This window comes from Sphaeramia orbicularis, chromosome 2 (genome assembly GCF_902148855.1).
Source record: "Sphaeramia orbicularis chromosome 2, fSphaOr1.1, whole genome shotgun sequence".
In the NCBI taxonomy this organism is placed as follows: domain Eukaryota; kingdom Metazoa; phylum Chordata; class Actinopteri; order Kurtiformes; family Apogonidae; genus Sphaeramia; species Sphaeramia orbicularis.
In genome coordinates, this window is record NC_043958.1 from 15,534,064 (window position 1) to 15,547,442 (window position 13,379).

A 13,379-nucleotide genomic window follows, 5' to 3' on the forward strand; every position below is an offset into this window, starting at 1 on the left:
GAGCTGACACTGCAACTCAGAGTATTTCCTTTCACTTCCTTCCATTTGCAGGTTATTTAACTGTGCCAAAAGACACAATTAAAACTCAATTTAAAGCGAGAGGGAGGAAAGGAGGGGCTGGTGGGGGGTGAAGAAGAGGCTTGTAGTGCATCCACCACCCCTCCCTGCTTTCTCCAAGTGGACGGGATCCATTTTGGTCCCGGGGAACGGCCTGACAGCTGAGATAAAGAACATTCTGGTCTCTGACATGCTGCCATGGCCCCATCTGTGGCAGCGCTAAAAATACACACAGTCTGGTGTCGCTATACCAGTCAACTGTCTGGAAGAGGGAGGAGAAAGATAGAGCGAACGAGAGATGACAGACAGATAGATAGATACACGCTGAAGCATTTTAGATGAAAAGACTGACAGGGGGCAGTAAGAGAAACACAAGATGAGTGAAAGTAACAGAGAAGAAACAGATAACAGAGTAACAGAGACATGAGCAGTCGGAGCTACACCAGTGTAACTAAACCTTCTGCGCCCAGCCAGTACATAACAAGAAAACCCAGAGGAATACACCCAAATCTATTTGGATTGCATTTGATCTCTTCTACAGGCAGTGTGACCAGCTGTAAAGAGAAACCCATGCTATAAACGCACCTTATTACATATAAAAGGTAACGGCATGTGCATGTATGAAATAAATCAAGCTGAAACCGCTGGTTTATTTCATTCAGACACACTCCATTGAAATGCTAAGAAGCAGTCTCACAAACCATTTAAATCTGCAACACATTTTCCAGACAAAATAGAAGAATTATTAGTAAAATCAGCCAGTTTTTGCCCAGATAAATTATCACAAATACTCTCAGGTCCTGATTCAATGTACGTTTTAACTGAACAAAAACACAAAAGCCTGAAGAGAAATGTAGTTTTTTTCTGCAAACCTGGTAAATAGTGGTCCCTTCAGAATGCCTTTTCAGTGGCAGTGATAATACATTTTTTGGTGTCTAAATGTATTGAAAAGTGTATCTGAAGTTAACACAAGGCTTCAGCCACAAAAGATGGCTATAGACAAAATGTCTTCAAATGTTAGTCTTTCTCACATGCAATTTCTCCTTTTCACATTCCCTTAATTGTAGCTCAACAAGAAAACACTCTCAGCTCTTATGACCACTTTCAGGATGCAGAATGAATACAAAACAATTAAATATTGTGAACCTGTGTTTAAAAGTTCAGACATAAGAACTGGACGAAGCTACCGTGACCTCAAACACTGGTTTCTGAACCATTTAGCCTTTTGGAGTCAGAAGTGACCATATCTGGATACAAAGGTGGAGATGCAGGAGTATGAAGGGTGTAGTAAAACATTTAATGGAAGTTATTTGATGGGCTTGTAACTTAGTAATAATTAATAAACAACAGATAAACATAGAATCTGTTTATCTTAAAAGCTTCAGTTTCAGATTCAGTGGACTAATAAGGGGTTACACAAAGCTGTCAATCAAAACCTGGTCCATATTATCCAATGAAATTCAATGTTTTGTTTTGCTTTTTTTCTCAAAGTTGGTTTCTGATTTGCTGTGTAGTTTTAACCAGATAGTTTATGTGACAATGTGAAGATATTTTATGTTACACATACTAGTGATTGACAGCTGCGATGATCAGTTGAGGTCCTGAATCCAATTTGTGGACAGGAATCAATCAATAATCAATCAATCGATCAACCAATCAATCAATCCATCAATCAGTCTGGCTACTGCATGTGACATGTATCATGTATCTCTATTATCTTGACTCCTAGAGCATTTCTTTAAACAAGTTTTGGTTAAAACACTATAATATTGCTATACACAAATTAAAAAATGGTGATTTGAAACACATTTTTGTCACAGAATTTTAGAAATTATGCCTGATTTGCAGACATGTAAAATGGCAACACTTTATTCTGCTCAGTAGGTTGTTTATAATAAAAGGCTGGGTTTTCTTTTTTTTTTTTATCATTATTTATTTGGCTTAAGATAAACAGTCCCTGCAGTGAACTGATGGACCCCCTCTTTTGCAAATTGGCAGCTGTGGTTTGGAAGATGAATGAATAAACAGTACTGTCCAACACTGGGACCACCACAGACCCATGGGATACCAGCCCAGGCTTTATCCTGGACTAAAAGTAGCTCTGTGCCCTTCTAGACCCGTGATCCCCCTTGGTGAAAACACTGAACATATGCATAGCTTAAGGGGAACCACTGGGTTTACTGTTAAACCTCTGAACAGCACTGGGCTGTATAGACCATGAACGAAGCCCCTCTGAGTCTGAAGACTGTTTTAAGTGTTGCAAAGGGAATCGAAGTCTTGCTGCAGGCTACGAATGGGAGTCAGGCGGTTCGCTTTGTTCTAAACAGTTTGGAGTGTGTTCCACTGCATGCACACGCTGTAGCAGCAGGCCGCCTGTCCACGTGAATATAAAGGAGGAGAGGGAGACAATGAGGGAATGCTGACAGCGAGCGGATGGTTTGGCAAGTCATACAGAAACTGTGATTTTCCAGACTGTCAGACTGTCTGAGGTTAGATCCTATTCAGCAGGTAAACAGGTTGAGCCACTTTAACATGATCCCATTAGCACGGGGAAAAATTCAGTTGATCATTCAATAAAGTAGCTCATCAGCCCATTTTCCACCAACACTCCCTGGATCTTTTATCACCAGGAATTTATTTGCCTGTGTAAAAGAATTCCTGCTAATCTGTGTGGTTTGCATTTCCACCACACCTCAACATTCCTGGAAATGTATTAAAATCAGGCTTGTTCGTTTCAAGTCGACAACTCGACTCGAAGGGTAAATGTAAGTGTGGCATTCAGCCCCTGCACACTCTGAAAAGTTCCACCCCCCCTACCAGGTAAACTTTGGGGGTGAGGGAAAGTTTTTTTTTTTTTAACCTGGGTAACTTCAGTGGAAACACACTAAGGTTTTTCAAAATCACAGGTACAGTTAAAGTTCCTTGTCAAGTTCCTGCACTGGAAAAGTAACTATCATAGTACTTACTAGTGCGTTGACCTGTGGGGATCCACGGGTTCTAGATGTGGTAGTTTTTATGCTGTTGTGGATTTGTGCATGCTGTACCGCATTCGTCCAGCAGTCACCACCAAAGCGTTCTGGGTAAAGCAACGTGTTTGTAAGGCTATTATATTCCAAAATTACTAATATCTCCCAAAATATTAGTCCTATCAACTTGTTGTTTTTGATAGTCTGTTCCTTGACCAAAAATACATAATTATGCCAAACTGCAGCAGTCAGGTCTTTCCAGATTTTGTGTGAATCCCCCCCCCACACACACACACACACACAGACACACACACATGCAGAGGCCACTTGGCTTTTATAATATAGATAGTTTATATTATACAAAACTGTACTGAAATTCTCATCAGGCTATGATGAAATAATATCAAAGAATTATACTGTGGAGTTATCTACAAGTAGTTCTGAGTCACTGTGTATTAGTTTAGTTCAGTCATTAGTTCCTTTTACATTTTAGATATAAAGTACATAAACATGTGCAGATAACATTAGTAAGCTACTACACCTGTAATTATCTGCATCTCTTCATGAAACTCCATCTGAATGAAGCACAAGCCATAAGCATTTCCCTTTTTCAGGCTGGAATCTGTCTGTTACATCATTCTAAATGGTGTTATTATTTTACTAAAAACAGCACTAAACCAGCTATATCACTCTCTTCAAAGCTACCAGACTCAGAAAACAGAAACCGTGCACAATGTGGGACTCCGGGTTTACCAATATTTCAGTGGATTAATCCGTTAACATGGCTCCACATTAATAAGGATACTTTTGCAAAACAATGCCAAATGGTAAATCTCTGTTAAATGTATTGTACTCTTTCTCCTTTGCTCTGTTTTATGTGTTCAATAGTGACTATCTTCATCTACATGTGCAGTGTTTACTTTGATTTTTGTCCATTCGTTACGTAATTCAACATTTTTAGGGATTCATTTGTCCTGTTATATACGTTTCAAGTTGTCTTAGAAGTTTATCTGCTTTTACAATTTAGGCCACAAAGTACTGTTGCTTTGTAAGGAAGTGTTTACTCTGCCAAAATTTTACAAACTGCATCTTGATCTATTATTTTTTTTAGTGTCAGATCAAGCAGGAGACGTATGAGGAATAGTGTTGTGATTTTATTTAAGTTGATTTAATTTAATTTAATTTTATTTTACCAAGTCAGTTTATTTCTATATGTTTAGTGTGATGTTCAGGGACCAACTGTGAAATGTAAATGTCTGTAAAATTGTCTATTTGACATTTCAGGTGTATTTAGTGGGTTGGTGGTTAAATTTTGCCATTTTTTTTGTTTCGTTGCTATATATAGCTCCCACTGCTGTGTTCCTCTTGTATTTCTTTTTCTATACTTTTTAGTGTTCCGATACATACATTTCTTTAAACTATTTATTTTCATTTTACTTCTTTGTCACTTTTTTTTGCTGTATCTTTTTGGTTGGCAACTCTGGGACACTGTATACCACATTATGTTTTTTAGAACTGTGACTGTTGCCAAAGGTTTTCGGGCTGGTTTTCTGAGACAAGTGAATTACGTAAAAGAAGTGACTCCATCCACTGTTCATTGTCTTTTGAGACAATAAAATTTGCTGCAGGAACCCCAGTAATTGCATCCTGTGGGGCAGCTCCTTTCCCAGACTACAGCCATATGTATGTTTGTCTCATCTATACATAAATTATATTTTAAGACACGAAACTTCACTAGATTCTCCACTGTCTAAAGTGGAGATTTTAAGAAACTAGGATTTGTGTGTGTCTGTGTTGATGATGAAAACAAAGAGATTAGAAACATTACCATAACACCCCAGTATGGACATGTCTGGTGTTAGTTTGCGTAATGACATGTGCATCATCCATCACATATAGGTCTGATATGTGTGACCTGCAGTGGATGGCGGTCAGCATGGACACATGGACCAGTTATGTCATGAAATCTACAGTATGTAATATAAAAATACACCACAACAACCCAGACCGGTGCATAAGTCAGGATCAGGATCACAATCTGCATCAGGATAAACTTTATCGTCCCATACAGGAAATTTGTTTTGGACAACAGTAGTGGCTTTTCCATTGGACATCTGTGCAAAACTTTACTGAAGTGCGTAATGTCGATTTTTCCATTAAATCACAAATGCAATGATTTGTTTATTTATTATCGCGAGATGATACGAGAAGTCATTCCATAAACACGGTGATGAACATAAATATCGCATTGATTTACAGATATATTCATATTATTACATATTACCCCTCTATCCCATACTAAATTTAAAAAAGGGTTTGGTTTCCTGGTGTGTCCACACACACCACACCATGTTTCTTTTAAAAGTCTTCTTCTTCGCTTGTTGTAACATCTGTCAACATCTGTTTTTTTTTTGTTTTTTTTTTTACCTCTGCCAAGTAATAGTGGAGGTTATGTTTTCATCGGGGTTTGTCTGTCTGTCTGTCTGTTAGCAAGATAACTCCAAAAATTATGGAAGGATTTTAATGAAATTTTCAGGAAATGTTGATACTGACACAAGGAACAAATTATTACATTTTGGTGGTGATGGGGGGACTGATCTGTCTTGGCAGAGGTCTGCGCTCTCCAAGTGCTTTTCTAGTTTATTCATGTGACTCTAGTTTGCGGAAAAAGGTGCAGTTTTGCATGATATACCAATTTCGCTATGCCCGAAAAACCACCTCTTGCCTGTGCAAAAACTTTTCATCAGAAAATGAGAGTTTTGGCAAAATTGTTGTTTTTCTATTAGGCAAATTTTATATTTGTGCAATTTGAGGGTCAATGGAAAAGCGACTAGGGCTACACAGTGCTGCATTCACATTCAAACACATATAGTAACAAAACACACTCAGTCACAAGATTTTGGAGTCAGTATAATCACAATAATCTATATATTGGAGCTTCCTCTCCAAGGTAAAAAATAAATAGAGTAAATAGAATTACGTCAACTTATTAGTGTATTATTGAATTTATCATTGCTGTTCAATATCATGACAGACTAAAACCTCTGCACCAGCTATGTGAAGGGATGCAGTGTTTAAAGTCCAACACATAGAATGGTTTGTCTGAACATTTATGTGGGTTTGTAGTTGTTTTAGCATTGCACCAGGAGTAGGTATTTATTAAAATAAAAAAATGTGGAGACAGATTTTTTTTTTTCAGAAATGAAGAGGGAGATAACTGTTTAGAAAAACATCCATATAAGTGCGGACTGGGCATGAATTGGTCTAACCTTAGAACATCAAACTCACACTGAGAAACCAGTGAAGACTGGGGTGGTGGGAGAACTGTTTTGCTCTGAGAGGTAAAAATTATTGTTTTTGCCACATGAGGAGTTTTGAAGAGAGTTTTGACCTGGCAACCCAGCAGTGAGCAGCAACAGCACAAAAAATGTCACCCCTTCTGTTAATAACAAGTGTTCTTTTTAATTTTACAAATTATACCCTGTACACAGATGTCCTCTGCTTGTTATTGAGGCTTCCTTTATTCATAGTGTTTCATGCCATGATTAAATTTCATAAAAAGAAAATCAAGAAATAATTGAATATATTGTGCGTTCTAAAATATTTTCTATTTCCTTAAAGATTCAGTTTGTAATATTTGTATACACTTACATGGATTTTGTCTGTTTTGTGTTCTTATTTTTACTTTTGGTAATTTTAAGGTAAGCCTTGGTCACCAAAAATCTTCTCCTCACCCCTGAGTTCTTTAATGCCTCTCTCCTCTCCTTTATATTTACATTGCCAACAGTTTGTAAGACTTTTATTGTAATACGGAGAGAAATCAAGTCACTGTCCCCATCAGGTAGCTGTTTTTAGGAGGTCACCAGAGGATAAGGCTGAAACCCAAAATAATGAGATAGCCTTCACCTCCCTGGATAGCTCATAGAAGAGTTCTCCTGCACTGGAATTCCCAACTTCCCCTGTCTTCTGTCTCTTGGTTTAGTGAGTTGATATAATTCCTGAAATGGGAAAAAAAAATCAGATTTTCCCTGAGAGGCTCTTCGGATCGATCCTAATCTCACTGGTGACCATTGCTTAACTACTTTGAGGGACTGTCTGCTAATTAAATCTCTAAAGTGCTGGTGCTTTCCTGTCTGTCTGCTGTCCAATCCCCCCCTCTGATAGATGACACATACTGTATACTGTATTGCCAAAAGTATTTGCTCACCTACCTTGACTCGCATATGAATTTCACTGACATCCCATTCCTAGTCTATGGGGTTCAATATGACGTGGGTCCACCCTTTGCAGCTATAACAGCTTCAACTCTTCTGGGAAGGCTGTCCACAAGATTTAGGAGTGTGTTCATGGGAATTTTTGACCATTCTTCCAGAAGCGCATTTGTGAGGTCACACACTGATGTTGGACAGAAGGCCTGGCTCTCAGTCTCCGCTCTAATTCATCCCAAAGGTGTTCTGTGGGGTTGAGGTCAGGACTCTGTGCAGGCCAGTCCAGTTCATCCACACCAGACTCTGTCATTCATGTCATCTTGCTTTGTGCACTGGTGCACAGTCATGTTGGAAGAGGAAGGGGCCAGCTCCAAACTGTTCCCACAAAGTTGGGAGCATGGAATTGTCCAAAATGTCTTGGTATGCTGAAGCATTCACAGTTCCTTTCACTGGAACTAAGGGGCCAAGCCCAGCTCCTGAAAAACAACCCCACACCATAATCCCCCCTCCACCAAACTTTACACTTGGCACAATGTGTTCCGACAAGTATCGTTCTCCTGGCGACCGCCAAACCCAGACCCATCCATCAGATTGCCAGATGGAGAAGCTTGATTGGTCACTCCAGAGAACGCACCTCCACTGCTCTAGAGTCCAGTGGCGGCGTGCTTTACACCACTGCATCCGGTACTTTGCATTGCACTTGGTGATGTATAGCTTGGATGCAGCTGCTCAGCCATGAAAACCCATTCCATGAAGCTCTCTGCGCACTCTTCTTGAGCTAATCTGAAGGCCACATGAAGTTTGGAGGTCTGTAGCGATTGACTCTGCAGAAAGTTGGCGACCTCTTCGCACTATGCGCCTCAGCATCCACTGACCCCGCTCCGTCAGTTTACGTGGCCTACCACTTCGTGGCTGAGTTGCTGTCGTTCCCAAACAATTCCACTTTCTTATAATACAGCTGACAGTTGACTGTGGAATATTTAGGAGCGAGGAAATTTCATGACTGGATTTGTTGCACAGGTGGCATCCTATCACAGTTCCACGCTGGAATTCACTGAGCTCCTGAGAGCGACCCATTCTGTCACAAATGTTTGTAAAAGCAGTCTGCATGCCTAGGTGCTTGATTTTATACACCTGTGGCCATGGAAGTGATTGGAACACCTGATTCTGATTATTTGGACGGGTGAGCGAATACTTTTGGCAATATAGTGTATGTATGTATTGAGGATGTAGGGTCTTATATCCTAGGTTATTTCAAGTGTTTTGTTGATGTCCTGACTTAGGACCTGATACAGAATGGTCACTCACACAGTGCTGCAGTGATATATTTACTGTCACTATAGAGACGTTTCCAGAAAATTTTATTCCCAGGAATATATTTACCTGGGTAGAAGAATTCCTGGTAATTCTGCATGGTAATTCAAACCAGGCAAATACATTCAATGATATCCAGGCTGTTTTGGGCATATTTGCAGAATACGCTCTTTAGTGTATTTGGATAGACAGATTCTAATGCAGTTGTAGGAGTGAGAGGAATACACTCCAAAGCTTTTGCTTGATTTTCCACATGATCAAAACACAAATGAAGAGAAGCTTGTAGAAATGGGAAAAAATGAGTGTGTTCCACCAAAGTGTTCTTCAGCACACAGCCCTGCCCCTCAAGAATTCCATGGAACATGAAAAGTCCTACCCCCTACTAGTTTGGAGTTGAGGGAAAGTTTCTTACACAGGTAATTTAGATGAAAACATGCCAAAGTTCTTCAAACTTTTGGGGTAAAGTTCAAGTTAAAGTGGGAAAGGGGCTTATCCATGGGTAATGTCATACCTGATTAACCAGTTTGTCTGATACACTTTCATATACTCTTTCTTTCTTTCTTTCTTTCTTTCTTTCTTTCTTTCTTTCTTTCTTTCTTTCTTTCTTTGTATCCATTTAAAAATGCCAACTGTGAAATAAACGGAACATCAAAAGAAACTTATCACCACTTCTTTGTTATATGTCATAAATTTCAGTAGGACAGAATGTTTTTCATTTACAACTCAGACCTAGTAACTTTATTTTTCTTGTATCTTTCTCACTCTTGCATGCTTCATTTGTGAAAATTCCAATGCCTCGTCTAACATCAGAGCAACGCCTTTGTGATATTGGCATGCTGGAAGCTGGTTTGAGTCAACGTGAGGTTTCTCGACACATTGGATGTACTCAACCAGCTGTTTCTAATCTTGCTAGGCGCTATGCTAATACCAGAACAGTGAATGATCGTCCAAGGTCTGGAAGGCCATGAGTAACAACTGCTGGCCAAGACAGGCATATCATTCTTCAACACCTCCGTGAACTTTGTTGAACTACCCTTTGTCGTATTTTACATTATCCTTTGGATACTCATCCACTGTTTTGTTGTTTGTTGTATTTTGTTTGTTAATTAAATGTTTTTTTAAGAACAAGAAAGAATTTGTTTTCATATTTAATAAAATGGTGTGAAACAGCATCACATAGAATATGTGATAAGTTTCTTTTGATGTTCAGTTTATGTATAATCTGCTGAACCAACTCAGTTTTCTTAAAAAATAAAATAAAAATCATGTCAGCTAACACTAACAAATGACCAACGTCTATCACACCACAGTGTTAGCAGAAGTGTGCCCAAATCTTACACATTACACCTTTAACCCATAAAGACTACTTTTGTATATTTTTGTATTTTTCAGTGTAAATCACGTATTTTCTTAAATCTAACGTACTGATCATGTAGATGTTCATTATAACTCAGAGTAAAGAATATAGTGAATTAATGTTGTTGAAGATGACGGTGTTTCCATGGAAACTATGGAGCCTCTGAACGTCCAAATGGGTCATATCTGATGACCATGAAAAGACGACAAACTGTATTTTACACCAATTATTTCCATGTATTGATAGGATCAGTGGATCAACAGGTATTAAACAGTTTGCATAAGTAGATGTTTTGGTCGATGGTGGATTTTTGGGTCTTTATGTGTAAAACATATGTGAATCACAGTTTTAAACAAACATTTTTTTTAACTTTTGCAATTAGTTTGTGTGGGATTATTTTCAGCTGTAGGTGGATACACATTTAGAGCTGATGATGATATACTATATGCAAAATTATAAATACCAGGGGGATATTGTGATTTATTTGTCTGGTTTTGGACGGCACTGGGGCTCCATGGTGCAGTAGTTGGAACAGTTCAATTCATATTTCTTTTTAGTCAGATAAATTTGTTATTTTTGGCTGACTTTATTTAATGTAAACAGTACGATGATGAAGAAGAAGTCGAGTAGAAGAAATACTAATAATGGTGTTTAAAATTCAGAATGCTGGATTATATGATGACGAACTGTAGCACTCTGTCTAACCTTGGGTGTTTAATTTGAAGTGCAAGAAACAAATGGTCGATATTACCTCTAATTAATATTTTTCTCTATGAGGCTGCTTCTTTTCCCACTGGTTCAGTGTTGTGACGACTCAGCTCAATAATGTGTCTTTCAACAAGGATCTCTAATCAAGCCTGAAGGTCTCCTTTTGAATCTTGTCACATTCCAAGCCTCATTTCCATTTGCCGTCCCTCAAGGCAAGGTAAAACAGTCCCAAGGTATATGAGCAAAGGCTCTGTACTTTGTACCACGGCCCTCACCTGCAGCCCGGTCACTTGATATGGAAATGACTGGAGCTCAAGTTTCTTCAGACTGAAGCAAAATAATGGAGCTTACACTAAACAAAAGTTGAGACAAAAACAATAACAAGAGTGACAATGATGACTGTGGCAAAAATGACACCGTGGCCAATTCAACTGTCAGCTTTATTTGCACTTTTCAGAAAGAAGGCTGCACGAGTCATCAAGTATGTAGAACAGAGGGACATCAAAAAGTAAAAAAAAAAAAAAAACCCTGTTGTATGAAGTCCAGCTGTGAGTAAAAAAACACCATTTAAAGGTCCAGTGTGTATGAGTTAGAGGGATTTAGCAGGATAATTGCAGAAATATTCATAATTATGTTTTCATTAGCATATAAATCATGATGTTTTCGTTAGTTTAGAATGAGATGTTTTTCTCCACAGAAGGAGTGGATTCTCTTTGTGCAGGACGGTAGGTCTGATCAGATACTTTCTTCTCTTCTTTCCTGCTTTACAGCAGATTACATCTGGTATTGAGCTGCATTTCATTAAGTGCTGAACAGAGTTATTGTCCCTTAAGTAAACAGATCAGAATGGACTACAGTGCAGTGTCCAGTGTAGAAGTACCTGGAAGCTGTGATATTGGCGGTCCATCTATAATCATTACCTCTGTTAACCAGATTTCAGAAATAGACAGTTTTGATCTCTGTTGTGTCAGACTTTTATTGACAGGTCTGTATGTGCATTTATTCGCCTGCTGCGTCACATTTTGGAATTACCCTGTTAAACCCTGAGCCATTTGTTTCCAGTGGGAATCATTTCAATGTAACACAAAACAATGGAGTCGCTGACAGCAGAAGCTTCATTTATGTAAATTTAAGTCATGATCAGGTAAGAGAAAAGTCATCATCATTGCTTCATACCTGTATTTTCACTTTTCTTTGTCTCGTTCAGTGAGTTTTATCAGTAGAGAAATAATCGTTGTACTGTTGGATCTGTTTAGTGTTAGCTTAGCGCTGCAAAGTTTGTGTATTTGGTCTGTAGTTTTACTAAATTATTCAAAACATACGCAGGCGTCAGACTGTTAGTTTATTTTAGATATTTGCCCACTTAAATGCTTGTTGTTTGAGTTATGTTCTGTTTTCCAAAAATGTATTTATTTATTTATTTATTATTTTTAGCTGACACTTTTTTTCACTGACTTTGTTGCACAATGCATCATGAGGTTCACCGTTTTACTGGATCTGTAAGTTTGTGCTTATCATTAACTCACCTCTGACTCCTCAGGCTCCAGTAGTTCCACCTCTTTTTTCCAAATATGGTCAGTTCTGGTTCCAAACATCCAACCAAAGCCGTTTAAAGAGAGTTACGACACGTCTTGATGTCGCCACTCAGGTGATCACATGGTTCATGTAAGCCTGTGTAGTTCCAAATGAACCCAACGCTGCCATGTTCTTCTATGGGACAGACAGCAGTGAGTGCGTTATTGCATGGTAAATCTCAAAATAAACCACACACAACCGTTGCTGCACTACTGTATGTATTGTTGTGTATGTTATGCTTTTGAGTAGTGGGTTTGACCAGTGAAAGGACTACATTTATTACTTTGAAAACTTAAATTTTGGAGGGAAAGGTTTGTGCTACCTTGGGTAGGCTACTTACGTGAGTGGTGTAAACTTTACAAGTTCAGTCATTCTGAAATTGTTCTGTACTCATCAGGAGATAGACAGTTTACCATTTTAAAGTTTTACTATAATAGGATTGTGGTACAAGCAGAAAACAATGGTTAGCTGTGTGAACACTGTGTGCCTGCCGAGCTCTGTTCTCCTGATAACACACACAATGAATGGCATTAACCAGTGGATAGCATAGCGGCTAACTTAGCATGCTAGCATTAGCGTGGATGCTAAACTCATTAAAAACTCAACATTAACAAACTCAGAACTCAACAGAATTCTTATAAGTTGAGTTGGATATTACAAACACCAAGTTACAGAAGTTTCTCCTCCTTTAACTCATGAATAATAACTTAAATAAACTTTTATTAGCAGAGCTCAGCTCTACAGCAACTCACCTCCGGCTATACTAGAAAAGGCTGTGAACTTAATTAGCACGTTACCTCAGCTGACAAACTTAACTGAACGCCACCAGGTTCAGCAAAACAACTAAAATAAAACCCACTGATAACAACATTTGTATTAACGTTACCTTATCTTAGAAACTCCATAATTTGTAGTTATAGTGGTTACATCTCAACAGCTGGCCAAGTCAAGCTAGCTATGTATAGGGCTACAGCTGAAAATCAAACATAAGAGTTCTTTAAGATATAAATTTATACAAACGCTAACACATACCAAAGGAAACAGAATTTACAACTTAAATGTCAGCTAATACAGGAAATACACTTGATAACTGTAAAGATGATGATATCATAACTTACCACTGGAGTTGCTAGAGCAGCTGCAATAGAAATGAATGTGTTCTGATGTCATTACACTCAGAAGTAGGTCCATATT